Source organism: Rhinoraja longicauda, chromosome 23, assembly GCF_053455715.1.
Source record: "Rhinoraja longicauda isolate Sanriku21f chromosome 23, sRhiLon1.1, whole genome shotgun sequence".
Classification (NCBI taxonomy): domain Eukaryota; kingdom Metazoa; phylum Chordata; class Chondrichthyes; order Rajiformes; family Arhynchobatidae; genus Rhinoraja; species Rhinoraja longicauda.
In genome coordinates, this window is record NC_135975.1 from 32,132,938 (window position 1) to 32,159,370 (window position 26,433).

Genomic DNA, 26,433 nt, shown 5'->3' on the forward strand with positions numbered 1-26,433 from the left:
AAGGGGTAGGCCATTTAGAACGGAGATGAGGAAGAACTTTTTCAGTCAGAGGGTGGTGAAGGTGTGGAATTCTCTGCCTCAGAAGGCAGTGGAGGCCAGTTCGTTGGATGCTTTCAAGAGAGAGCTGGATAGAGCTCTTAAGGATAGCGGAGTGAGGGGGTATGGGGAGAAGGCAGGAACGGGGTACTGATTGAGAGTGATCAGCCATGATCGCATTGAATGGCGGTGCTGGCTCGAAGGGCTGAATGGCCTACTCCTGCACCTATTGTCTATTGTCTATTGTCGTCAGCAGCTGTTGGGGTAGACCAGACTTTTTCAGTGTTCTCAGGAGAACAATTAAGAATAAAGCATAAAACATTAAAACATTAAGAATACAGCATTACAGTTTAAACATGTGAAGAATGAAACAAAATACCAGAGCAAAAGGAGGCTACAGACTTTTGGTTGTTGAGTGGAGCTACTGCTCATGGAAAAAAGCTGTTTTTATGTCTGGCTGTGGCTGCTTTGACAGTCCGGAGTCGCCTTCCAGAGGGAAGTGCTTCAAAGAGTTTGTGGCCGGGGTGAGAGGGGTCAGAGATGATCTTGCCCGCTCGCTTCCTGGCCCTTGCAGTGAGCGAGCGGGCAAGATCATCTCTGACCCCCCTCACCCTGGCCACAATACTCTCACAAACGTGTACAGATGCACTGTCGAAATTCGGCCTGCACAGTGGCACAGCGGTAGAGTTGCCCCTTAAAGTGCCAGACACCCGGGTTCGATCCTGACCGTGGGTGCTGTCTGTACTCGCTGTTATTATTCACAGATTATTTACATTATTTACAGGTCGCTAATTTACAGATGGCCAATTAACTTCCAAGCCCGGATGTCTTTGGGATGTAGCAGGGAACTGGGACACCCGGAGGAAACCCACACAGTCACAGGGAGAACTCCACACAGACAGCGCCTGAAGAAGGGTCTCGACCCGAAACGTCACCCATTCCTTCTCTCCAGACATGCTGCCTGTCCCGCTGAGTTACTCCACCATTTGGTGTCTATCCTGAGGTCAGGATTAAACCTGGGTCTCTGGTGCTATGAGGCAGCAGCTTCACTGTTTTCCTCTACCTTTAAAATGCCACTTGAAAACGACCTCTTTGACAAGTTATAACATCCCTTTCTATTGCTCAGCATTACGTTGTGTTTGATAATATTCTCAATGAGGGTCTTTGGGATGTTTTACAGTGCCATGGAAATGCAAGATGTTTCATGAATGAAATGTGTTGATTCAAGTTATTCATTCTCCAAACAATGAAATGAAAAATTGTTGGGGGAGTCCAGAACAAGGGGCCACAGTTTAAGAATAAGGGGTAGGCCATTTAGAACTGAGATGAGGAAAAACTTTTTCAGTCAGAGAGTTGTGAATCTGTGGAATTCTCTGCCTCAGGAGGCAGTGGAGGCCAATTCTCTGAATGCATTCAAGAGAGAGCTAGATAGAGCTCTTAAGGATAGCGGAGTCAGGGGGTATGGGGAGAAGGCAGGAACGGCGTACTGATTGCGAATGATCAGCCATGATCACATTGAATGGCGGTGCTGGCTCGAAGGGCCGAATGGCCACCTCTTGCACCTATTGTCTATTGTCTATAAATTAAAAAGATAATTGAGTACAGTCATATTGTGGGAAGATAGGACAACTGTAAACGGTCCTGGTGTGCACCAGAGGTACTTGTTCAATTGATTGATTTATTGATACGTTATTATCACATGTATCATGTCTCAGTGAAATTCTTTGTTCTACAGACCGTACACAAAACATAGACAAAGTATCCAAAGAATCGCCATGTATAGGACATTGACAAAGTTTACAAGTGATTGATATCTGTTCAGTTTTCAGTTTAGTTTACTGTCACGTGTACCGAGGTACAGTGTAAAGCTTTGGTTCTGCGCTGTCCACTCAGCGGAAATACAACACACGATTACATTCGAGCCGTCCGCAGTGTACAGATACATGATAAGGGAATAGCGTTCAGTGCAAGGTAAAGCCAGCAAAGTCCGATCAAGGATAGCGTGTCACCAATGTGGTAGATATTAGTTCAGCACGGCTCTCTGGTTGCGGTAGGACGGTTCAGTTGCCTGATAACAGCTGGGAAGAAGCTGTCCCTGAATCTGGAGGTGTGCGTTTAAACAGTTCTATACCTTTTGCCCGATGGGAGAGGGGAGAAATGACTGGGGTGCGACCTGTACTTGATTGAGGCAGCGTGAGGTTTAGGTTTACTTTGAGATCTATAATTCTTCACTCTCTATCTTTCCCTTTTCTCTATCTATCTATCTATCTATCTATCTATCTATCTATCTATCTATCTATCTATCTATCTATCTATCTATCTATCTATCTATCTATCTATCTATCGTACCTGAGTTTGATTTGATTGCATTTAAAGTCATAGAATGATACAACGTGGAAACAGTCCCTTCGGCCCAACTTGTCCCACGCCGCCCAACATGTCCCAGCTGCACTAGTCCCACCTGCACACGTTTGGTCCATATCCCTCCAAAGCTGTCCTATCCATGTGCCTGTCTAACTGTTTCTTAAACGTTGGGATAGTCCCAGCCTCAACAACACTACATCCCCTGGCAGCTTGTTCCACACACCCACCACCCTTTGTGCGAAGGCATTTATGTATATCATATTTGTGTTATATTTGTGAATATCATATCTGATCTGTTTGGATAGCAAAACAAATCTTCCACTGCACTTCAGTACTTGTGACAATCATGAACCTATTTATTATTGTCATGTCAGCTACTTTGTGCTGCATGCTTCCCAAGCAAATCAGATAAAATCATACTTTGATACAATCAAACCAAACTCAAGTGCAGTAGACAGAGCATAGGAGGAGATACAAGGTGCAGAATATAATTCTAGCATTGTTTTTGCTTTCCAAAAAAATAAACTTTATGCAGAATAATAATGTATAAAAACAAAATCTGTGCAAAAACGTCTCACACATTCTCAGTGTAAAAACCTTCATTAATGTCATACCCTGTGGTATTCACACCGATCTTTAAATCAAACTCCCTTGCCACTCATGTGGCCCCTGGGGGTGATGTCCCTTCCCTTATTTGGAGGGGCGTCTCTCTCCACCACACCCTGCCCCCCATGTCCAGCAGCGGAAGGACCCTAGACTGTGGTCCTCCCCCACAGAGCCTTGGCGTTGGCTGTACCAAGCTTCAGTGCGTCCCTCAGCACGTACTCCTGCAGTCTGCAGCGGGCCAGTCGGCAACATTCCCCCACGGACACCTCGATCTGCTGGAAGACCAACAAGTTTCGGGCAGACCAAAGAGAGTCTTTCACCAAGTTGATGACCTTCCAGCAGCATTTCCAGAGACAAAGTCCATGCATGCACTGAGGTCGGGGAGAATCGGACTGGACCCTAGCTAATCAACCCCTAGCTCTGATTCCATGCTGAGGCATTAAAATCAGTGCTATATCTTCAGTAGAGAAATGCAGGTGATACCCACAACCGAACACGTCCCTTCCAATAAATCCAGAGGAATCCAGGGGTAGAGTTGCAGCCTTACAGTGCCAGAGCCCTGTGGCGCAGCGGTAGAGTTGCAGCCTTACAGTGCCAGAGCCCTTGGTCCCAGGTTCGATCCTGTGTGCAGGGCTAGTGAATTAATGTAGTGTGTCGTACCTTCTCGAGATCTCCCAGAGTGTTTTGTAGTGTATGAAGTACTTTAGAAGTAGAGTCACTATTGAGATGGCAGCTAATTTTTGCAAAGCACTTGAATTGGCAAGGCATGGATGGCTACCGACCAAGTGCCAGTAATGGGCAGCAGGGTGGCACAGCTGTGCCGATACTTCTTACAGTGCCAGAGACACGGGTTCGATCCTGACCACGGGTGCTGTCTGTACGGAGTTTGTACGTTCTCCCCGTGACCTGCGTGGGTTTCCTCCGACATCTTCGGTTTCCGCCCACACTCCAAAGGACGTGCAGGTTTGTAGGTTAAGGTACGAATGTAAATTGTCCTCGATTGTGCGTAGGGTATTGTTAATGTGCGGGGATCGCTGGTCGGTGCGGACTCGGTGGGCCGAAGGGCCTGTTTCGGCGCTGCATCTCTAAATTACACTAATAGAACTGGCATGATTTTAGAGCGATTTTTTACAAATAAAACGAAGGCGACCCGAGCCATTAATAAATGTCAAGAATCAAGTTGAAGATTGCTGCTTGCCTTCCCGATGTGCCACTGCAGTTGCAGAGAGAGCACATACATTGCTCCTGGGTGTTTGTACTGCTATGTGTAAGTGTTAAGGACTGATGTGGAGATTCAGATCCTGTTCCATCACACTGAAACTTTAAATATGTCCCCAGCAAACGTGCACTTCTCAGAAAGTGGCACAAAATGGGCGGTTTCCATGGATACCAATTTGCCAGTCTACAGAGGCTTATTTTGACAAGAATTGTTGCGTCTTGCCATCTATCCATTCTGTGAAGTTTCATATCTGTCCGCTTTTGAACAGGGAAAAAGACCTCGCTGCTCCACGGCAGAGGGTGACTGTTTGAGCTCCTTGTCGGGTTTAAGGAGAGCAATCAATCAATAAATCATCAACGCAGAAGTCAGCATTCATACTCGAAAATACACCGGCGTAAACAAATTAAAATTTGGCAGAAATTTTACAGGTGTCATGATCTTCCTTGCTGTGATTTTTTCCAGCCTGTCGCCATAGAAACAGACAAATACACCAGGTGGCAATCATTGGCAAATCTTTGACGTGTCTTTAAAATACTGTACGCAGCTCTGAGAGTAAGAGACGTACTTGCCACTGCTCGTGTGAACTTTGTCTTATCCTGTCCTCCTTTCCACAGTGTTTCACGCCAACCTGATCTGTGCAGGAGGCAAGCCAGAGAGGCTGTGAACAGGGGGAAACAAGTCTGAAGAAGGGTCTGGACCCGAAACGTCACCCACCCCCCCTGTTCCTTCTCTCCAGAGATGCCACCCCCACCCACCCCACCGCTGAGTTGCTCCAGCATCTTGTGTCTACCTACAGTAGAAAACCAGGGTAAGGCTTATGGGCAGACGAAAGTTGAGAGATGATTCACTGTTCAAACACTCCCACGAGTTGGTAGTAACTTCGGTTACAGTACGTCAGCATTCTGTGTCTGTCTTTGGTGTAAACCAGCGTCTGCAGTTCCTTCCTACACATTGTGTCTGCTCCACTGCCAAATCTCCTCAAGGTACGCCCACTGTGAAGAAGTTCTCCTCCTCTCCCCGACGAGACCCCTGCCACGCCCTCCCTCCCTCGCTGCTCTCAGTCTGAAGAAGGGCCTCGACCCGGGGAAACGTCACCCATTCCTGCCCTCCAGAGATGCTGCCCGTCCCGCTGAGTTACTCCAGCATTTTGCGTCAATCTTCGGTGTAAGCCAGCGTCTGCAGTTCCTTCCTGTGCAAACTTCAGGTGGCGTGCCTTGGGAACGAGGAAGCAGCCAGCAGTAGTTGTACATCAGAAGCCAGATCTCTCAAGGAGAACTCTACACCAAAACATAGAAAATACAAGTTCAGCACAGGAACAGACACTTCAGCCCACAGTGACCAATGCCGAACATGATGCCAAGACCAACTCTTATCTGCCTGCACATAATCCATGTGGAGTTTGAATGTTCTCCATGTGACCACGTGGGTTTCCTCCGGGCGCTCCGGTTTTCTCCCACATCCCAATGATGTGCGGGTTTCTAGGTTAACTGGCTCTCTGTAAATGGCCCCTAGTGTGTAGAATGCAAAAGTGGGATTACATAGAGTTGGTGTATGGTTGATCGATGGTCAGCCTGGACTCAGTGGGCCGAGGGGCCTGTTTCCACGCTGCATCTTTCAATCAATCAAACAATCAACTGTGTAGGGAGTGGATGAGAAAGTGGGATAACGTAGAACCACTGTGAGTTGGCGATCGATGGTTGGCATGGACTCGTTGGACTGAAGGGCATGTGTCCACATTGTATCTCTAGACTAAACTAAACTACAACTAAACTAAACTAAATTACAAACAAAATTAAACTAAACTAAACTGAACTGAACTAAACTAAACTAAAGATGGTCCACAAAAAGCTGACCCACATTGGGTCAGGCAGCATCTCTGGAGAAAAGGAATAGGAGATGTTTCGGGTCGAGATCCTTCTTCAAACCGTGATTTTGTTCCTCTTGTTTTGCATTGCTCATTTTCATACTCACACTGTCGGCACCAGTCTCCAGAATATCCCCTCTAAACCTTCCTCCTCACACAACCATCTTTAAGCCTCTTCAGCCGTTCCCTGAAGCCTTACCCTTTGACCAAGCTTCAGGTCACCTGTACTCTTTCCTTCACTCAGTGTGAATCCTAGTCTCAAGAAGGGTTCCAAGCCATGACGTCACCCATCCCTTGTCTCCGGAGATGCTCCCTGACCCTCCGAGTTACTCCAGCAGTTTGTGTCCGTCTAACTGTTGAGTTACTCCAGTAGTTTGTGTCCATCCACCTGTTGAATTACTCCAGCAGTTTGTGTCCGTCTAACTGTTGAGTTACTCCAGTAGTTTGTGTCCATCCACCTGTTGAATTACTCCAGCAGTTTGTGTCCGTCTAACTGTTGAGTTACTCCAGCAGTTTGTGTCCGTCTAACTGTTGAGTTACTCCAGTAGTTTGTGTCCATCCACCTATTGAGTTACTCCAGCAGTTTGTGTGAATCCTGGTCTGATTTTTCTTTGCATGCCTTGACGTATCAAAGATGCCAAATACGTGGAAGTTATTATCGGTACTTTATTGAAATTCATTTTTGTATACAGTTCAGTACAAGTATCACTGTACATAAGCACTTGATACATCTAAGATAAGCATCTCAGGTACAGTGCAAGTGTATCGTAGTTATCACAAAATGCTGGAGTAACTCAGCGGGTCAGTTACTAAGTGCATAGTAGTAGTAGTACATTGTTGTTATAGATGTCACCGGCAATGAAAAAATATTTTCATATTGGCCTCTGATAAAAGATTTGATTTCAGTAAGTGAGCAATTGTCAAGTAATTTTGGGAGATACACATTTGCCCTGTACAGGATCAATCAAATAAACATGAAAGTACCCAAGACATTTTGTGTAGTGAAGAAGCAAGGAACTGCAGATGCTGGTTTACACAAAAGGAAACAAAATGCTCGGACAGACGAAAGCTTCAGGTTTGAAAAGGGTCTCGACCCGAAACGTCACCGATCCATGTTCTCCAGAGAAGCCGCCTGCCCCTATACTCCAGCACTTTGTGTCTTTGTTTTGTGGAAAATTATAAACCATCATTGGATTGCGCAATTGAAAGAGAAATTGAGGTGGATTAGCATCCTTATATTTGAATGTGGAGGGAGGAACTGCAGGTGTTGGTATACACGGAAGATGGGTTTTTTGGCAACACAAAACATATTCATATGCGTTGAAATTGACCAAAGAATGGATTGAAGAAATAATATGTTAAAATGTTCATTCTGGTTAATGACAGTCGATACGGCGTAACATTCTTCATTGCGTTAGACGTTCGTTGGTGCAAGCCCCATTCCTGATAGTTACAGGCATTCCCCAACTTATACGCACCTGATAGAATCAAGGGTCAGAAGCTGGCAAGGTAACCTGCACCTTCTACAACTGGAGAAACAGAGGTAGAGTTGCTGCCTCACAGCGCCAGAGACCCGGGTTCCATCCTGACCACAGGTGATGTCTGTACGGAGTTTGTACGTTCTACCCGTGACCGCGTGGCTTCTCACAGGGGAACACAAGCCGGATGTTTATAAAAGGATTCCAAGTGCTGGAGCAACTCAGCAGGCCAGAGAGCATCTCTGTGGAACACGCACAGGTGATCATAAGGTCATAAGTAATAGGAGCAGAATTAGGCCATTCAGCCCATCAAGTCTGCACCGCCGTTCAATCATGGCTGATCTATCTCTCCCTTCTCACCCCATTCTCCTGCCTTCTCCCCAAAACCTCTGACACCCGCACTAATCAAGAATCTATCCATCTCTGCCTTAAAAATATTAATTGACTTGGCCTTCTGGCCTTCGACAGCCTTCTGATGTTTTTGGTCGGGAGTCTTCTTCAGATGGCCCAACCTATAACATCACCTATCCATGTCCTCCAGAAATGCTGCCTGACCCATTGAGTAAGCCCGGCACTAAGTGTCTTTTTATGTAAACCAGCATCTGCAATTCCACGTTTAAAAAAAAATTAGAAATATAACCTGGAAACAGGCCCTTCAGCCCACCTAGTCCATGCCGACCATCGATCCCCGTACACTAGCACTATCCTACACACACTAGGGACCATTTACAATCTTTACTGAAGCCAATCGACCTACAAACCTGTACATCTTTGGGATGTGGGAAGAAACCGGAGCACCCGGAGGAAACCCACGCAGGTCACGGGGAGGATATGTACAAACTCCGTACAGTACAGCACCAGGAGTCATGATCGAACCCGGGTCTCTGGCGTTGTGAGGCAGGTTGTCTACCTACAGCGTCACTGTCTAAAAGCCTCTTAAACACCACCACTCATCCCTGGTAGCACATTCCAAGCAGCCAGCGTCTGTGTGAAACAAAACTTGCCCAGCACATGTGCTTTACCTTGTGTGTAGGAAGGAACTACAGATGCTGGTTTATACGAAGATGCACACAAAGTGCTGGAGTAACTCAGCGGGTCAGGCAGCTTCTCTGGCTGAAAAAAAAGGAATAGGTGACGTTTCAGGAAGAAGGGTCCTGACCCGAAACGTCACCCATCCTTTCCCTCCTATAAACTTTGCCCTCAAGTTATGCCCTCTGGGCCGACACGTCCACCCACATGTAATATAAACAGTAGCATCAAGCTACCGATTTTATTGTGGAAAAAAACGGACAAGTGTACATAAACGGATAGTGTTAATGTACGGGGATCACTGGGCGGCACGGACTTGGAGGGCCGAAAAGGCCTGTTTCCGGCTGTAGATATATGATGTATGATATGAAGTGGACCATCAGGTTGAGTTTCAACAAGGCTTGAGGTTTGAGGTTTCTCTGTAACCCATGAAAGTAACACAAAGATAACCTAAAGCAATCAGGGGGAACACTCCCCCCCCCCCCCCCCTTCCCCTCATTCCACCTTGTCCACGTTGCTGCAAAATCCTTTTGAATAGTCGCCTTTGTGGCGACTCGATTGTGTACTGTGTTTGTAAACAACAAAGTCTTTCACAGCGCTACTGTGACTGGGTAACAACTGTCGCGGAAAGGTAATTCAAAGCTCACCTCCATATTCCACTGTAGAGTTTCTGAAGGAAAGTGGCTGGAAAGTTTGGGGAAAAAAACCTGGGTTGATGTCAATTCAGCAAAACCATCCACGTGCCATTCTTAACCTGAAATATCAGGTCAAGTTTCCAGAGTGATACAATTCAACTCTGGAAACACCGCAATCGCAATCTCATTCTATCTCTGGAACGGCAGCGTCTAAGCTGTCATCAAGCTCCCTTGTCCCAAGCATGCAGGTACAGCAGGCAGTGAAGAAAGCCAATGGAATGTTGGCCTTCATAACAAGAGGAGTTGAGTATAGGAGCAAAGAGGTCCTTCTACAGTTGTACCGGGCCCTAGTGAGACCGCACCCGGAGTACTGTGTTCAGTTTTGGTCTCCAAATTTGAGGAAGGATATTCTTGCTATTGAGGGCGTGCAGCGTAGGTTTACTAGGTTAATTCCTGGAATGGCGGGACTGTCGTATGTTATCATCATATCATATCATATATCTACAGCCGGAAACAGGCCTTTTCGGCCCTCCAAGTCCGTGCCGCCCAGTGATCCCCGTACATTAACACTATCCTACACCCACTAGGGACAATTTTTACATTTACCCAGCCAATTAACCTACATACCTGTACGTCTTTGGAGTGTGGGAGGAAACCGAAGATCTCGGAGAAAACCCACGCAGGTCACGGGGAGAACGTACAAACTCCTTACAGTGCAGCACCCGTAGTCAGGATCGAACCTGTGTCTCCGGCGCTGCATTCGCTGTAAAGCAGCAACTCTACCGCTGCGCTACCGTGCCGCCCGTACCGTTGAAAGACTGGAGCGACTAGGCTTGTAAACACTGGAATTTAGAAGGATGAGAGGAGATTTTATCGAAACGTATAAGATTATTAAGGGGTTGGACACGTTAGAGGCAGGAAACATGTTGCCAATGTTGGGGGAGTCCAGAACCAGGGGCCACAGTTTAAGAATAAGGGGTAGGCCATTTAGAACTGAGATGAGGAAAAACTTTTTCAGTCAGAGAGTTGTGAATCTGTGGAATTCTCTGCCTCAGAAGGCAGTGGAGGCCAATTCTCTGAATGCATTCAAGAGAGAGCTAGATAGAGCTCTTAAGGATAGCGGAGTCAGGGGGTATGGGGAGAAGGCAGGAACGGGGTACTGGTTGAGAATGATCAGCCATGATCACATTGAATGGCGGTGCTGGCTTGAAGGGCCGAATGGCCTCCTCCTGCACCTATTGTCTATTGTCGATTATCAGGCAGGAGGTACAGAAACTTGAAGTCCCACACCTGCCGAGGCTCTATAAGGCGCTGGTCAGGCCACATTTGGAGCGCTGTGAGCAAATTGGGGACCCATATCTGAGGAAGGACGAGCTGGCTCTGGAGAGGGTCCAGAGGTGGTTGACAAGACAGATTTCTGGAATGAGTGGGTTAGCATACGATCAGCGTTTGACAGCACTGGGCCTGTACTCGCTGGAGTTTAGAAGGACGAGGGGGGGGTCTCATTGAAACTTACAGAATAATGAAAGGCACAGATAGAGTGGATGTGGTACATGTGACAATAAAGTTTGTATCCATCCATCCGTCCATCCGTCCGATTATCTATCTCTGTTTATCTATCTAATCTATCAAAAGCCACTATCTTCTTCTTTTAATAGGATTCCCTGGGGGAGGCTGCATTTTGGGAGACGGCTTGGAACAAAACTTGTTGGAAAAAACTTTGCCGTCAGTGACTAAATTTAGTCAGGTTCAGGGAGAAATATGCAAGAGATGGAGAATTTCTAAAAGGTGCAAAACCACAATTTCAGTTGCTTGAATGAGACACTTATTGAATGTGGGTGAAAGTGATAGAATCACACTCCAGCAACAGTGCAAACCAGACTGCTCTACACTTCCATCGCATGCCACCAAAACTATTTTGAAGGGAATCAACATCAGTATATAGAAACGTAGAAACATAGAAAATAGGTGCAGGAGGAGGCCATTTGGCCATTCGAGCCAGCACCGCCATTCCATGTGATCATGGCTGATCGTCCACAATCAATAACCCGTGCCTGCCTTCTCCCCATATCCCTTGATTCCACTAGCCCCCAGAGCTCTATCTAACTCTCTCTTAAATCCATCCGGTGCATTGGCTTCCACTGCCCTCTGTGGCAGAGAATTCCACAAATTCACAACTCTCTGGGTGAAAAAGTTCCTTCTCACCTCAGTTTTAAATGGCCTCCCCTTTATTCTAAAACTGTGGCCCCTGGTTCTGGACTCGCCCAACATTGGGAACATTTTTCCTGCATCTAGCTTGTCCAGTCCTTTTATAATTTTATATGTTTCTATAAGATCCCCTCTCATACCTTCTAAACTCCAGTGAATACAAGCCCAGTCTTTCCAATCTTTCCTCATATGACAGTCCCGCCATCCCAGGGATCAATCTCGTGAACCTAAGCTGCACTGCCTCAATTACAAGGATGTCCTTCCTCAAATTAGGAGACCAAAACTATATGCACGGAATGCATGGAGTCAGGGGGTATGGGGAGAAGGCAGGCATGGGTTGCTGATTGTGGATGATCAGCCATGATCACAATGAATGGCGGTGCCGGGTCGAAGGGCCGAATGGCCTACTCCTGCACCTATTTTCTATGTTTCTACGTCTTCCGAGCAACAGGAAATGCAATATTTAGACTTTAGACGTTAGCGATACAGGCCCTTCGACACACCAAGTCCACGCCGACCAGCGACCACCCCGTGCACGAGCACTATCCTACACACACCAGGACAATTTACAATTTTTACCAAAGCCAACACACATACACATACAGACATACTCAAAAAAGAAACATGTTTAGCGAGGGAAGGCAGGAAAATGGGAGCAGGAGGCAGAGAGGCAGAGATCAGCCATGATTGAATGGCGGAGTAGACTCGACGGGCCGAAAGGCCCAACTCTACACCTTTGGCTTGTGAACTGGTGAACCTGTGAACACCACCAGGTTGAGGAACAGCTACCTTCCTACTGCTATCAGGTTCTTGAAGCAACACACACAACCCTAATCGAAGGTATTTATTCACCAAATGCTGGAGTAACTCAGCAGGTCAGGCAGCATCTCGGGAGAGAAGGAATGGGTGACGTTTCGGGTCGAAACCCTTCTTCAGACTGTCATTTTATGTATAGTTTATGTTTTTTTGTGTCTTAGTTTCGTTCAACTGGGGAGATGCAGCATGCAAATTGGCCCCTCAGCCCAGCAAGTCCTCACCGACCAGCATTCACCCGTACGCCAGTTCTATCCGACACAGAAGGGACAAGTTGCGGAAGCCAGTTAACTGACAAACCTTCACGCCTTTGAACGTGGGAGGAAACCGAGTACCTGGACAAAACCCGGGCGGTCCCAGGGAACACGTATAAACTCCGTACAGACAGCACTGGTAGTCAGAATCGAATCCGGGTCTCTGGCGCTGGGAGGCAGCAACTCTAGCGCTGCACCACTGTGCTGTCTGAATCTATGAAAGGCCCGGATAGAATGGATGTGGAGATGTGGTTCCTACGTGTGGGAGAGTCCAGGACCAGAGGCCACAGCTTCAGAATAATAGGTTGTACCTTTACAAAGGAGATGAGGAGGAGTTTCTTTCGTGTGGAACTCATTGTCACAGAAGGCTGTGGGGGCCAAGTCAGTGGATATTTTGAAGGTGGAGATGGATAGATTCTTGATTAGTACGGGTGTCAGGGGTTATGGGGGGAAGGTAGGAGAATGGGATCGAGAGGGAAAGATGGATCAGCCATGATTGGATGGCGGAGTAGACTCGATGGGCCGAATGGCCTGATTCTGCACCTGCAACTAATGAACTTGTGAACTTATCTGCCTGCACTTTCCCCTGTAACCGCACGAGATGCAACACCTGTCCCTTTACCTCTCCCCTCAACTCCATCCAAGGACCCAAACAGTCTTTCCAGGTGAGACAGAGGTTCACCTGCACCTCCTCCAACCTCATCTATTGCATCCGCTGCTCCAGATGTCAACTTCTTTACATCGGCGAAACCAAACGCAGGCTCGGCGATCGCTTCGCTCAACACCTGCGCTCAACCAACCTGAGCTCCCGGTGGCTGAGCACTTCAACTCCCCCTCCCACTCCCAGTCTGACCTTTCTGTCATGGGCCTCCTCCAGTGCCATAGTGAGGCCCACCGGAAATTGGAGGAACAGCACCTCATATTTCGCCTGGGCAGCTTGCAGCCCAGTGGTATGAACATCGACTTCTCCAAGTTTAGATAGTCCCTCTGTCCCTCCCTTCCCCTCCTCCTTCCCAGATCTCCCTCTATCTTCCTGTCTCCACCTATATCCTTCCTTTGTCCCGCCCCCCTGACATCAGTCTGAAGAAGGGTCTCGACCCGAAACGTCACCCATTCCTTCTCTCCTCAGATGCTGCCTGACCTGCTGAGTTACTCCAGCATTTTGTGAATAAATACCTTCGATTTGTACCAGCACCTGAAGTTATTTTCTTACATAACTTATCTGCCTGTGTGGCTTCTCCAAGCAATACTTTGTGTTGTTCCTGTCCCTCGCCATACATGGCATTGGTCTATTATTGCCACGTGGGCCGAGATACAATGCTTTTGTTTGCAAGACTATCCAATTAAATCAGATAATACTATACCGGAATACAATCAAGCAACATGCTTGAACAAAGGGGTAACGTGTGCATTTAATGATAAATACTTCACTTGGATTGACTCGACTTGGAAAGAACGGATTCTCATTTGCGCAGTGGTGTTAAAAAAGCAGCACGCACCCTGCCACAGAATCTTTTTGGATCAGGTAGTTTTCTAAGTAAATTGTCTTTGTTTGATGTACAATGGACTGTTTGCTGTGACTTGCACGCCCCGTACCATTTCCCACCCATTGGCTGGTACAGTTCTGTCAATATATACTCTGCAAAAAATAAATAAAGCTGTCATTTTAGCACTGAGCCGAAAGATTGCTGCTTTGTCCAGATGCTTTGTTTGCAATCTTTAACCCGACGCCACATCTCCCTCCTTAAACAATGTGGGGGGAACTCTGGGGACAATCTCCCTCCTTAAACAATGCAGGGGAACTCAGCATTCGTGTAGCAGAGAAAACCGCTCTGAAGAAGGGTGTCTACCTGCAACGTCACCTGTTCCTTTTCCTCCAGAGATGCTGGTGTCAGGGTTTATGGGGAGAAGGCAGGAGAATGGGGTTAGGAGGGAGAGATAGATCAGCCATGATTGAACGGCGGAGTAGACTCGAGACTCGATGGGCCGATCTACACCTATCACATATGCTGCCCGACCTGCTGAGTTACTCCAGCCTTTTTGTGCCTGTCTCCGGGTTTGAACCAGCATCTGCAGTTCCTTCCTGCACAAACAGATGCAATATATCTTTCCAATGTGCAGGTAGGATAGACCCAAGATAGACCCAAAATGCTGGAGTGACTCAGAGGGACAGGCAGTGCCTCTGGATAGAAGGAATGGGTGATGTTCTGGGTCGAGACCCTGCTTCAGACTGAGAGTCAAGGGAGAGAGAGAGAGAGACACACACACAGAGATAAGGAAGGCTAAGGTGTGAAAACAAGACATCAAAAGAGACGAGGTTCAATGAAAATATAGACTAGTCATAGAAACATGGAAAATAGGTGCAGGAGGAGGCTATTCGGCCCTTCGAGCCAGCACTGCCATTCATTGTGATCATGGCTGATCGTCCACAATCAGTAACCCGTGCCTGCCTTCTCCCCATGTCCCTTGATTCCACTAGCCCCGAGAGCTCTATCTAACTCTCTCTTAAATTCATGCAGTGATTTGGCCTCCACTGCCCTCTGTGGCAGAGAATTCCACACATTCACAACTCTCTGGGTGAAAATGTTCCTTCTCATCTCAGTCTTAAATGGCCTCCCCTTTATTCTAAGACCGTGGCCCCTGGTTCTGGACTTCCCCAACATTGGGAACATTTTTCCTGCATCTAGCTTGTCCAGTCCTTTTATAATTTTATACATCTCTATAAGATCCCCTCTCATCCTTCTAAACTCCAGTGAATACAAGCCCAGTCTTTTCAATCTTTCCTCATATGACAGTCCCGCCATCCCAGGGATCAATCTCGTGAACCTACGCCTTTCCAATAATCTGGCATCTTTGGGACTCTGGGCGGCACGGTGGCGCAGCGGTAGAGTTGCTGCCTTACAGCGAATGCAGCGCCTGAGACTCAGGTTCGATCCTGACTACTGGCGCCGTCTGTGCGGAGTTTGTACGTTCTCCACGTGACCTGCGTGGGTTTTCTCCGAGATCTTCGGTTTCCTCCCACACTCCAAAGACGTACAGGTATGTAGGTTAATTGGCTGGGCAAATGTAAAAAATGTCCCTAGTGTGTGCAGGATAGTGTTAACGTGCGGGGATCGCTGGGCGGCGCGGACCCGGTGGGCCGAAGGGCCTGTTTCCGCGCTGTATCTCTAAAAAAAAAAAGGAGACAGAGCAGTAAATTTCCGGAACAATTGGTTGTCAGTACGGCATTTTCCTTCACTTTTTATTACATGCTACACGGTAGTATAATAAATATTACAGTGAGTCCAGTGAGGAGACAGAGAGCTCTCCTGACTGCACTCCTACTGTACGTACATTCCAGATTCCTGGAGTTCTGGATCCTGCCTTGGTTCCTGACACATACATTGTGTTCATAGAGCCATAGAGTGGTACAGTGTGGAAACAGGCCCTTCGGCCCAACTTGCCCACACCTCCCAACATGTCCCATCTGCACTAGTCCCGCCTGCCTGCGTTTGGCCCACAAGAACACAAGAACAAGAAAATAGGAGCAGGAGTAGGCCAACCGGCCCCTCGAGCTCGCTCCGCCATTCAATACGATCATGGCTGATCCTACCCCAACCCCCTTCCCACTATCGCCCTTCTTCCCACCCAAAAGAGCCGTGTGATCTCCTGGGAGAGGCGAAAAACCGGATAAAAACCCAGGCCAATTTGGGAAAAAAATCCGGGAAATTCCTCTCCGACCCCAAGCTAGGCGATCGAAACTTGTCCAGGAGATTACTCAGGTCCATATCCCATAGGCCCATATCCCTCCAAACCTGTCCTCCTATCCATGTATCTGTCTAACTGTTTCTTAAAATGTTGGGATAGACCCAGCCTCAACTACCTCCTCCGGCTGCTTGTTCCATACACCTTACCGCCCTTTGTGTGAAAATGTTACCCCTCAGATTCCTACGTGACCCACAGTCCAAACGTCAGTCCCAAATGTAAATCTCCCCGGTGTGGGACGAATAAAGGAATATATATATAAATGTACACTCCAGTTGCTCCCTGTACACCTGGTTTACATCCCAGACTGGTGAGATAAGTCAAGAGTCAAGAGTATTCAATTGTCATTTGTACCGACAAGGGAACAATTAACTATTTATTCACAAAATGCTGGAGTAACTCAGCAGGTCAGGCAGCATCTCAGGAGAGAAGGAATGGGTGACGTTTTGGGTCTTGACCCGAAACGTCACCCATTGCTTCTCTCCTGAGATGCTGCCTGACCTGCTGAGTTACTCCAGCATTTTGTGAATAAATACCTTCGATTTGTACCAGCATCTGCAGTTATTTTCTTACAGGGAACAATTAGCTTCTTACTTGCACCAGCTTTGCTTGCCTGCAAACACTATATACACAACTTAGTTAGCTTTGGTTAGTTTAGTTTAGCTTAGGATACAGCACGGAAACAGGCCCTTGCGCCCACCGAGTCCGCGCCGACCAACTATCCCTGCACACTAGCGCAATCCTACACACATTAGCTGCGCACGGCTTGGTCGCGGGGCCTTCCATCGCCCGGTTCGGCCGCGAGACGTCTCAGCGCCCGGTGCGACTCGGCCGCGGGGACTTCCATCCCCTTGTGGGGACTGTGCGGGTCGGTCGGGGATGAGCTGTCTGTCCGTGGGCGTGGGGAAGAGAGTGGAAGTTTTGTTGCCTCCATCACAGTGAGGGGGTGTTTGGAGTCACTGTGATGGACGTTTGTGTTGGGGTCATGTGTCTTGTGTTCTTTTTTGTGTGTGACTGCTATGTAGTTTCGTTCGGTACCTTGGTACCGAATGACAAATAAAGCTCTGTTGAACTGTTGAACTGTTGAACTGTTGTTGATTTACAATTTTACCGAAGCCAATTAGCCTACAAGCCTGCACGTCTTTGGAGTGTGGGAGGACACCTGGAGCACCTGGGAAAAACTCGCGAATTTGTACAGGGCCCTAGTGAGACCGCACCTGGAGTACTGTGTGCAGTTTTGGTCTCCAAATTTGAGGAAGGACATTCTTGCTATTGAGGGCGTGCAGCGTAAGTTTACTAGGTTAATTCCCGGAATGGCGGGACTGTCATATGTTGAAAGACTGGAGCGACTAGGCTTGTATACACTGGAATTTAGAAGGATGAGAGAAGATCTTATCGAAACGTATAAGATTATTAAGGGGTTGGACACGTTAGAGGCAGGAAACATGTTTCCAATGTTGGGGGAGTCCAGAACAAGGGGCCACAGTTTAAGAATAAGGGGTAAGCCATTTAGAACTGAGATGAGGAAAAACCTTTTCAGTCAGAGAGTTGTAAATCTGTGGAATTCTCTGCCTCAGAAGGCAGTGGAGGCCAATTCTCTGAATGCATTCAAGAGAGAGCTGGATAGAGCTCTTAAGGATAGCGGAGTCAGGGGGTATGGGGAGAAGGCAGGAACGGGGTACTGATTGAGAATGATCAGCCATGATCACATTGAATGGCGGTGCTGGCTCGAAGGGCCGAATGGCCTCCTCCTGCACCTATTGTCTATTGTCTATTATTGTCACGGGGAGAACGTAGAAACTTCGTACGGGCAGCAGCCGTGGTCAGGATGGAACCCAGGGCTCTGGCGCTGTGAGGCAGCAACTCTACCGCTGCGCCACTGTGCCGCCCCGACTGCACGGGTTCATTGATGTAACGTCTCATGTCGGCTCACTGCAGCAACAATTACAGTTAATTGCCCAGCAAATATCTCCGACGAAAATGTCGGGTGCCTGGGTCAAGGATAGAGTGAGAATAATTTCAAATGCACAGAGTTATTTACAAGGAAGAAATCTGAGCAAAACGTGCACACTTTCACGTGCTCCACAGTATCAGAATATTAAAGAACTTTTAAAGTAGCTAAACATAAATAAATGATGGAGACAGAAGGAACAGAGACCACAAAGTGCTGGAGTAACTCGTCAGCTCAGGTAGCATCTCTGGAGGACATGGATCAAGGTTCAGGGGGTCACAGTTTAAGAACGGGCGGCACGGTGGCACAGCGGTAGAGTTTCTGCCTTACAGCGAATGCAACGCCGGAGACTCAGGTTCGATCCTGACTACGGGCGCCGTCTGTACGGAGTTTGTACGTTCTCCCCGTGACCTGCGTGTGTTTTCTCCGAGATCTTCGGTTTCCTCCCACACTCCAAAGACGTACTGGTATGTAGGTTAATTGACTGGGTAAATGTAAAAATTGTCCCTAGTGTGTGTAGGATAGTGTTAATGTGCGGGGATCGCTGGGCGGCGCGGACTCGGTGGGCCGAAAGGCCTGTTTCCGCACTGTATCTCTAAGTCTAAATCTAAAAAAAAATCTAAATAAGGGGCCATTTAGGTCCGAGATGATGAAAAACGTTTTCACCCAGAGAGTTGTGAATCTGTGGAATTCTCTGCCACAGAAGGCAGTGGAGGCCAATTCACTGGATGTTTTCAAGAGAGAGTTAGATAGAGCTCTTGGGGCTAACGGAATCAAGGGATATGGGGAGAAATCAGGAACGGAGTACAGATTTTGTATGATCAACCATGATCATATGGAATGGCTGTGCTGGCTCGAAGGGCTGAATGGCCTACTCCTGCACCTATTTTCTATGTTTCTATGTTTCCATTCAAGGGAGTCAAGAGTAAAGAGTCAAAACTAGTCTAGAGGCAAGAGTCAAGATGTTTTGGGTCGGGACCCTTCTTCACACTGAAGAAGGCTCCCTACCTGAAACGTCGAACATCCATGTCCTCCAGAGATGCTGCCTGACCCGCTGAGTTACTCCAGCACTTTCTGTCCCAATAGTTAATGATAGGTAGAGTGATGGGGACGGAACGATTGGACTTTGCAACAGCATATCACCGCGTATCCATTGTAAATAAATCCTCCAAAAGATGTCAGGAACATCCGCTGACCTCTCTCAGCTTGTGTCTCTTTCAGTGACCCTGCTTACAACTGAAACCACACAAAGGTCGTTGGCTTTGAGAGCATATCTTCAAAGGGGTGGTGGTGGGGTGGTGGTGGGGTGGTGGTGGGGGGTGCTGGTGGTTTGGAGCGGTCAGTGCTATATCAAGAGTCAAGTCAAGAACGTTTAATTGTCATATGCACCGATAACAGAACGATGAAATTCATACTGGGCGACACGGTGGCGCAGCGGTAGAGTTGCTGCCTTACAGCGAATGCAGCGCCGGAGACCCGGTTCGATCCCGACTACGGGCGCCGTCTGTACGGAGTTTGTACGTTCTCCCCGTGACCTGCGTGGGTTTTCTCCGAGATCTTCGGTTTCCTCCCACACTCCAAAGACGTGCAGGTTTTTGTGGGTTAATTGGCTGGGTAAATGTAAACATTGTCCCTAGTGGGTGTGGGATAGTGTTAGTGTGCGGGGATCGCTGGGCGGCGCGGACCCGGTGGGCCGAAGGGCCTGTTTCCACGCTGTATCTCTAAACTAATCTAAATTAAACTTCCAACAGCAAAACGGGCCTGTAAACACAATCCTATTGATAATTATCAGTGTATGGTAACGAATGATCTTAGTCTTTCGCCGTGTAAGAATTTGGCAGGCGGGGGTGCGGTAACAGGTTATATGTCAATCCTAAACTCTGCTCTTCCCTTTCTGCCAATATAATATACCTCCCACAATGACATTTCCAAAAATGTTCACTGCATTTTAACTGTGACCTTAACACATGTCTTAGTTTTTTAGTTTAGTTTAAAGATACAGTGCTGAAACAGGCCCTTCTCAAAGATCTCGGAGAATACCCACGCGGTCACGGGGAGGCCGTATAAACTCCGTATAGACAGCACCCGTAGTCAGGATTGAACCCGGGTCTCCGGCGCTGTATGGCAGCAACTCTACCACTGCACCCTATGTCCTCTACAAATTCTATACCACTTCTGAAGACAGGTCCCCACCCAAAATGTCGCCTGTCCATTCCCTTCCCATTCCCTCGCTGCCTGACCCGCTGAGTTTCTCCTGCACTCTGTGTTCCGTTCATGATTCCAACATCTGCAGACTTTTGTGTCTTGAGTGTCATTCCTTGTCTATAACATTCCTGTAATTCTTTTTTTGCTGAACTTGTCTTTTTACACAGCGTGGAAACAGGCCCTTCGGCCCAACTTGCTCACACGAACCAGCATGTCCCATCTACACTAGTCCCACCTGCCTGCGTTTGGCCCATATCCCTCTAAACCTGTCCTATCCATGTTCCTGTCTAAATGTGACTTAAATATTGCGATACTGCCTGCGAACCTCTTTTGTGGATTTGGACCTTGCAAGGTCTCAATACCAGCACCTTTACAACTCCCCAAAATCTCTTTTCAACTACTTTGATTTGACGGGAATTCAGATATATTCAGATTTACTCCAGGCACCGACCACTCTCCATGTAAAAAAAACGTGCTTCGAACATCACCTTTGAACTTTGCCCCTCACACCTTAAACCCCTGCCCTTTAGTCTTTGATATCTGCACTCTGGGAATAAAGATTCTGATTGTCCACCCTAATTACGCCTCACATCATTTTAGATACTCCTATCACGTCTCACCTCAGCCTCTGACGCTGCAGAGAAAGCAATCCAAGTTTGTTAAACTTTTCCTTTTAGTTAATTTATATACTAAAACTCTTGTTTGGTTGTTTGTTCCTGAACTACAGCCAAAACGGTACACGATAGCGCGACAATTTTAGGCCCACCTTACTTTGGTGCTAATGGAAGAAGTTTCGTTGAAATTGGTGTTATATTTTTAAGGTTATTCACATTTTAAAGTTTAAATCTATCTCCTAGGGAGGGAGGGGGAGGGAGACAGGGAGGGAGGGGGTGGAGAGAGGGGGGGAGGGAGGATAGGGGGGGTTGAGGGGGATGGAGTGGGGGGGAAGGGGGAAGGGGAGAGGGGGAAGGGGAGGGGAGGGGGGGGAGGGGGAGGGGAGGGGAGGGGGGGAGGGGGTGAATGGAGGAGACGGGGAGGGCTGTGGGGGGGGAGGGAGGGGGTGAAGAGGGGAGAGAGGGGAGAGAGGGGAGGGGGAGGGGGTGTGAGGAGAGGGTGCTGCACCAATGCAGGAGGTTTGGGCCCAACAGGCCCACTTGGTCTGGTATCCTCTAATCCAAGCAGTATTCTGGTGAACCTCCTCTACACTTTCTCCAAAGTCCTTCCTGTAATGGGGCAAGCAGACTGCACACAACAGTGCAACTACAGCCTAACGAAAGTTCTACAAAGCTGCAAAATCACCTCATGACTCTTCAGCTCAATGCTCCAATCGATGAAAGTGAGCATTCCACATGACCATTAATAACTTTCTGAAACGTGGTGACTCGTGAAATTAAGGAAGTGGCACAACTAATTTACGCTAAGTAAGATGCCACAATCTGCAAGGAGGTAAACAAGGTTCAGTTTAGTTTAGTTTAGTATATTTTAGTTCAGTTTAGAGATACAGTGCGGAAACAGGCCCTTCAACCCACCGAGTCCGCGCCGACCAGCGATCCCTGCAAGCTAACACCATCCTACGCACACCAGGGACAATTTACAATTTTACCGAAGCCAATTAGCCAGTTAGCCTACAAACCTGCACGTCTTTGGAGTGTGGGAGGAAACCGGAGCACCCGGAGAAAGCCCACGCAGGTCACGGGGAGAACGCACAAACTCCACACAGTCAGCGCCCATAGTGGGGATGGAAGCCGGGTCTCTGGCGCTGTGAGGCAGCAACTCTACCGCTGCGCCACCGTGCCGCCCCAAAGGTCGCACATAAGAGCAACATAAGGCTGGAGTTAAGAAACCGTGTGAACCCTCCCCGCACTAAGTCGCATCTGTATGGGAGGAAACAACTTGTTTCCACATGGCATGGGTTTCAATTGATATTCTGGTTTTGTTCGAGAGTTGATGTGAGCGCGGGCATGGTAGTTAGCAACATTTGGAGCGTGTTTTGGTGTGGTGACATGAATGAGGCCCACATGCGTTTACACCCACTGGGAAGTGGGATCATGGCATCCGCGTTGCAGCAAGTGGCAGGCAACAGATGGGACCATTCGTCGAGTGGCATGGGAGGTATTCAGAGCCAGCTTGGCTGCTTCCCCTCATGGACGCCGTAGCTGGGTGCGCTGAGGTAGTGCGGTGTGCGCGAGGCCAAGCTTGCCATTAGCAGCAAGGCCCAGCAGGCCCTGCTAGCTCGGGGAAGAGACTTAGTTAGTTTAGTTTAATGACACAGGCCCTTTGGCCCACTGAGTCTGCACCGACCAGCGATCCCCGTACACACCTTATGCCCTCCTACGCACACTTGGGACAGTTTACAATTTTTTACCGAAGCCAATTAACCTACAAACCTTTGGAGTGTGGGAGGAAACCGAAGATCTCGGGAGAAAACCCACGCAGGTCACGGGGAGAACATACAAACTCCATACAGACGGTGCCCGTGGTCAGGATGGAACCCGGGTCTCTGGCGCTGTGAGGCAGCAACTCCACCGCTGCGCCACCGTGCCGCAAGAGTGAAGAATCAAGAGTCTTTGGTACTGAAAACGAAATTCTAACTTAGAGCAGCGTAACAAGCCTGTGATCGCAATGCACAGAGAAAATATATAACAAACAATAACAAAATAAACGATCAATTAATAACCACAACACCCGTGCAAAAAATCAGTAGCCGTAAGTGCAACCAAAGGCAGTCAATAGAAATTCATGCCAAAGATAAGACACAAAGTGCTGGAGTAACTCAGCGGTCCGAAGAAGGGTTCTGACCCGAAACGTCACCCATTCCCTCTCTCCTAGATGCTGCCTGACCCGCTGAGTTAATCCAGCACTTTGTGATACCTTTTCTTCCAGTAATGATACCTGACCCGCTGAGTTACTCCAGCACTTTGTGTCTGTTTTCAGTGTAAACCAGCATCTGCAGTTCCTTCCAACACAGCAGAAGCTCATGGTTGAGCCAAGTGTTGTGTGGTGTTGCCAAGCCTGATGGTTGTTGGGAAGAAGCTATTCCCGAAGCTGGTGGTCACAGTTTTCAGGCTCCTCTACCTTCTTATCCTGATGTCAGGAATGAAATGAGAGCCTGGTTGGGGTCTTTGATGACATTGGCTGCCTTTTCGAGGAGATCGCTCCTGTGGATGACTTTGATTTGGGGGAGGTCGGTGCCCGTGATGAAAATTCACAATGTGAAGTGCTGGCCAACTCAAAATGGAGGTTCACCGACTCCACGGTGGGTGGGTTCACAGCCGTCAGGGGCCGCTGGTATGAAGACCACCTCCAATCTCCCACAAGATCCCAGACACAACTCGGTCAGTCACAGGCAACGAGGACACCACCCCCTGCCTGCAAAATATGGCAGCCATTGACATCTCAATAGAAAGGATTGGTCGACACAAAATGCCGGAGTAACTCAGCAGGTCAGGCTGCAACTGGAGAGAAGGAATAGGTGACGTTTCAGGTTCGAGACCCTTCTTCAGACCAAGAGGGTCTCAATAGACAATAGGTGCAGGAGGAGGCCATTTGGCCCTTTGAGCCAGCACCACCATTCAATGTGATCATGTCTGATCGTTCTCAATCAGTACCCCGTTCCTGCCTTCTCCCCATACCCCCTGACTCCGCTATCCCTAAGAGCTCTATCTAGCTCTCTCTTGAATGCATTCAGAGAATTGGCCTCCACTGCCTTCTGAGGCAGAAAATTCCACAGATTCACAACTCTCTGACTGAAAAAGTTTTTCCTCATCTCCGTTCTAAATGGCCTACCCCTTATTCTTAAACTGTGGCCCCTGTTTCTGGACTCCCCCAACATTGGGAACATGTTTCCTGCCTCTAACGTGTCCAACCGCTTAATAATCTTATATACGTTTCGATAAGATCCCCTCTCATCCTTCTAAATTCCAGTGTATACAAGCCAAGTCGCTCCAGTCTTTCAACATATAACAGTCCCGCCATTCTGGGAATTAACCTAGTAAACCTACGCTGCACGCCCTCAATAGCAAGAATATCCTTCCTCAAATTTGAAACTGAGGTTTCTCCCCTGGACCAGAGTCACTGCCTCACAGCGCCAAAGACCCAGGTGCAATCCTGACCACGGGTGCTGCCTGTGTGGAGTCTGCACGTTCTCCCTGTGACCGCGTGGGTTTTCTATGGGTGCTCTGCTTTCCTGCACATCCTAAAGACATGCTGTAGGTTGATTGGCCCTCTGTAAATTACCCCTGGTGTGTAGGGAGTGGATGGGAAATTGGGATAACATAGGGGTTACGTAGGTGTAGCATAACAGGGGTAATGGGGAGAAGGCAGGAGAATGGGGTTAGGAAGGAGAGATAGATTGCCGTGATTGACTAGTGGAGTAGACTTGATGGGCCGAATGGCCTAATGCTGCTCCTATCACTTATGACCTTATGAGAACTAGTGCGAGGGGGTGATCAATGGCCAGTGCGGACTTGGTGGGTCGAAGGGCCTGTTTCTATGCTGTATCTTTCTTTCAATGAATCAATCTATGGTTGGTGTGGACTCAGTGGGCCGAAGGAACTGTTCCATGCTCTTTTCTCTCTCTCTCTCTCTCTCTCTCTCTCTCTCGCTCTCTCTCAGTACCCCCTTCCTGCTTTCTCCCCATATCCCTTGATTCCGTTAGCCCTAAGAGCTCTATCTAACTCTCTCTTGAAAACATCTAGTGAATTGGCCTCCACTGTCTTCCTTGACAGAGAATTCCACAGATTCACAACTTTCTGGGTGAAAAAGTTTTTCCTCATCTCAGTCCTAAATGGCCCACCCCTTATTCTTAAACTGTGACCCCTGGTTCTGGACTGCCCCAACATCAGGAACATTCTTCTTGCACCTAGCCTGTCCAATCCCTGAAGAATTTTATATGTTCCTATAAGATCATACACCTATCAGCCAAAGCATTATGACCACAGACAGGTGAAGCGAATAAAACATTGATTATCTTGTTACAATGGCACCTGTCAAGGGGTGGGATATATTAGGCAGCAAGTGAACAGTCAGTTCTTGAAGATGATGTGTTGGATGCAGGAGAAATGGGCAGGAGTAAAGACCTGAGCGACTTTGACAGGGACCAAATTGTTATGGCCAGACGACTGGGTCAGAGCATCTCTGAAACGATTGTAGTGTAAAAATAGTAGATTTCTTTTGAGGCAATACACAAAGCATCACCAGCATTCTGGCATCATCTTGTACCTTTCAAATATCAATTTCTTCAAAATATTGTGTCTTAACTTAGCTCGTTTAGTTTAGATTAGTTTAGTTTAGACCTGGTTTAGACACAGTAAGCTCCTTGGCCCACTGAGTCCGTGCCGACCAGCGTCCCTGTACTCTAGCACTATCCTACAGGCTAGAAGTAATTTACAATTGTTATTTAACCTACAAACCTGTACGTCTTTGGAGTGTGGAAGGAAACCGGAGCACCCGGAGAAAACCCACGGGGAGAACGTACAAACTCCGTACGGACAAACACCCGAGGTCAGGATCGAACCCGGGGTCTCTGGCGCCGCGCGGCAGCAGCCCTGCCGCTGCGCCCACCGCCCACGCTGCCCTGGCGGCGGCGCTGGGTCCGTGTGGCGGGGGGGGGGGAGGGATCGGCCTGGCGGCCCCGCGATGCGGTCGGCGTCCGACACGGGCGTAATGGAACTGCGGGATTTGCCCGGGATTGGGATGGGAAGGAATCGGGGTGCTGCGAGCAAATGTACGGGTGCACAGAGTTTGCTGGAAAGGCTGCCGTGCGTCAGAGTTGGAACAGAGAGTGGAGGAGTTTGCCCTTCAGATATGCAGAACATTTGACAGGCCCCATCTGGAGTTCAGATGAAGACATTGCACCTCACGGGTTGGCTGGGAGGGGAGACGTGTCGCTTCACCAGAATGCGGCAGGGGCTTGGGGAGGCTGTGTCACCATGCCAAGGTACAACACTTGGGTTACATTCCCTTCACCACACACGAGCTGCCAGAGTTGCTTCAAATAACAAAAGCAGTCTCGAGTAAATACAATCT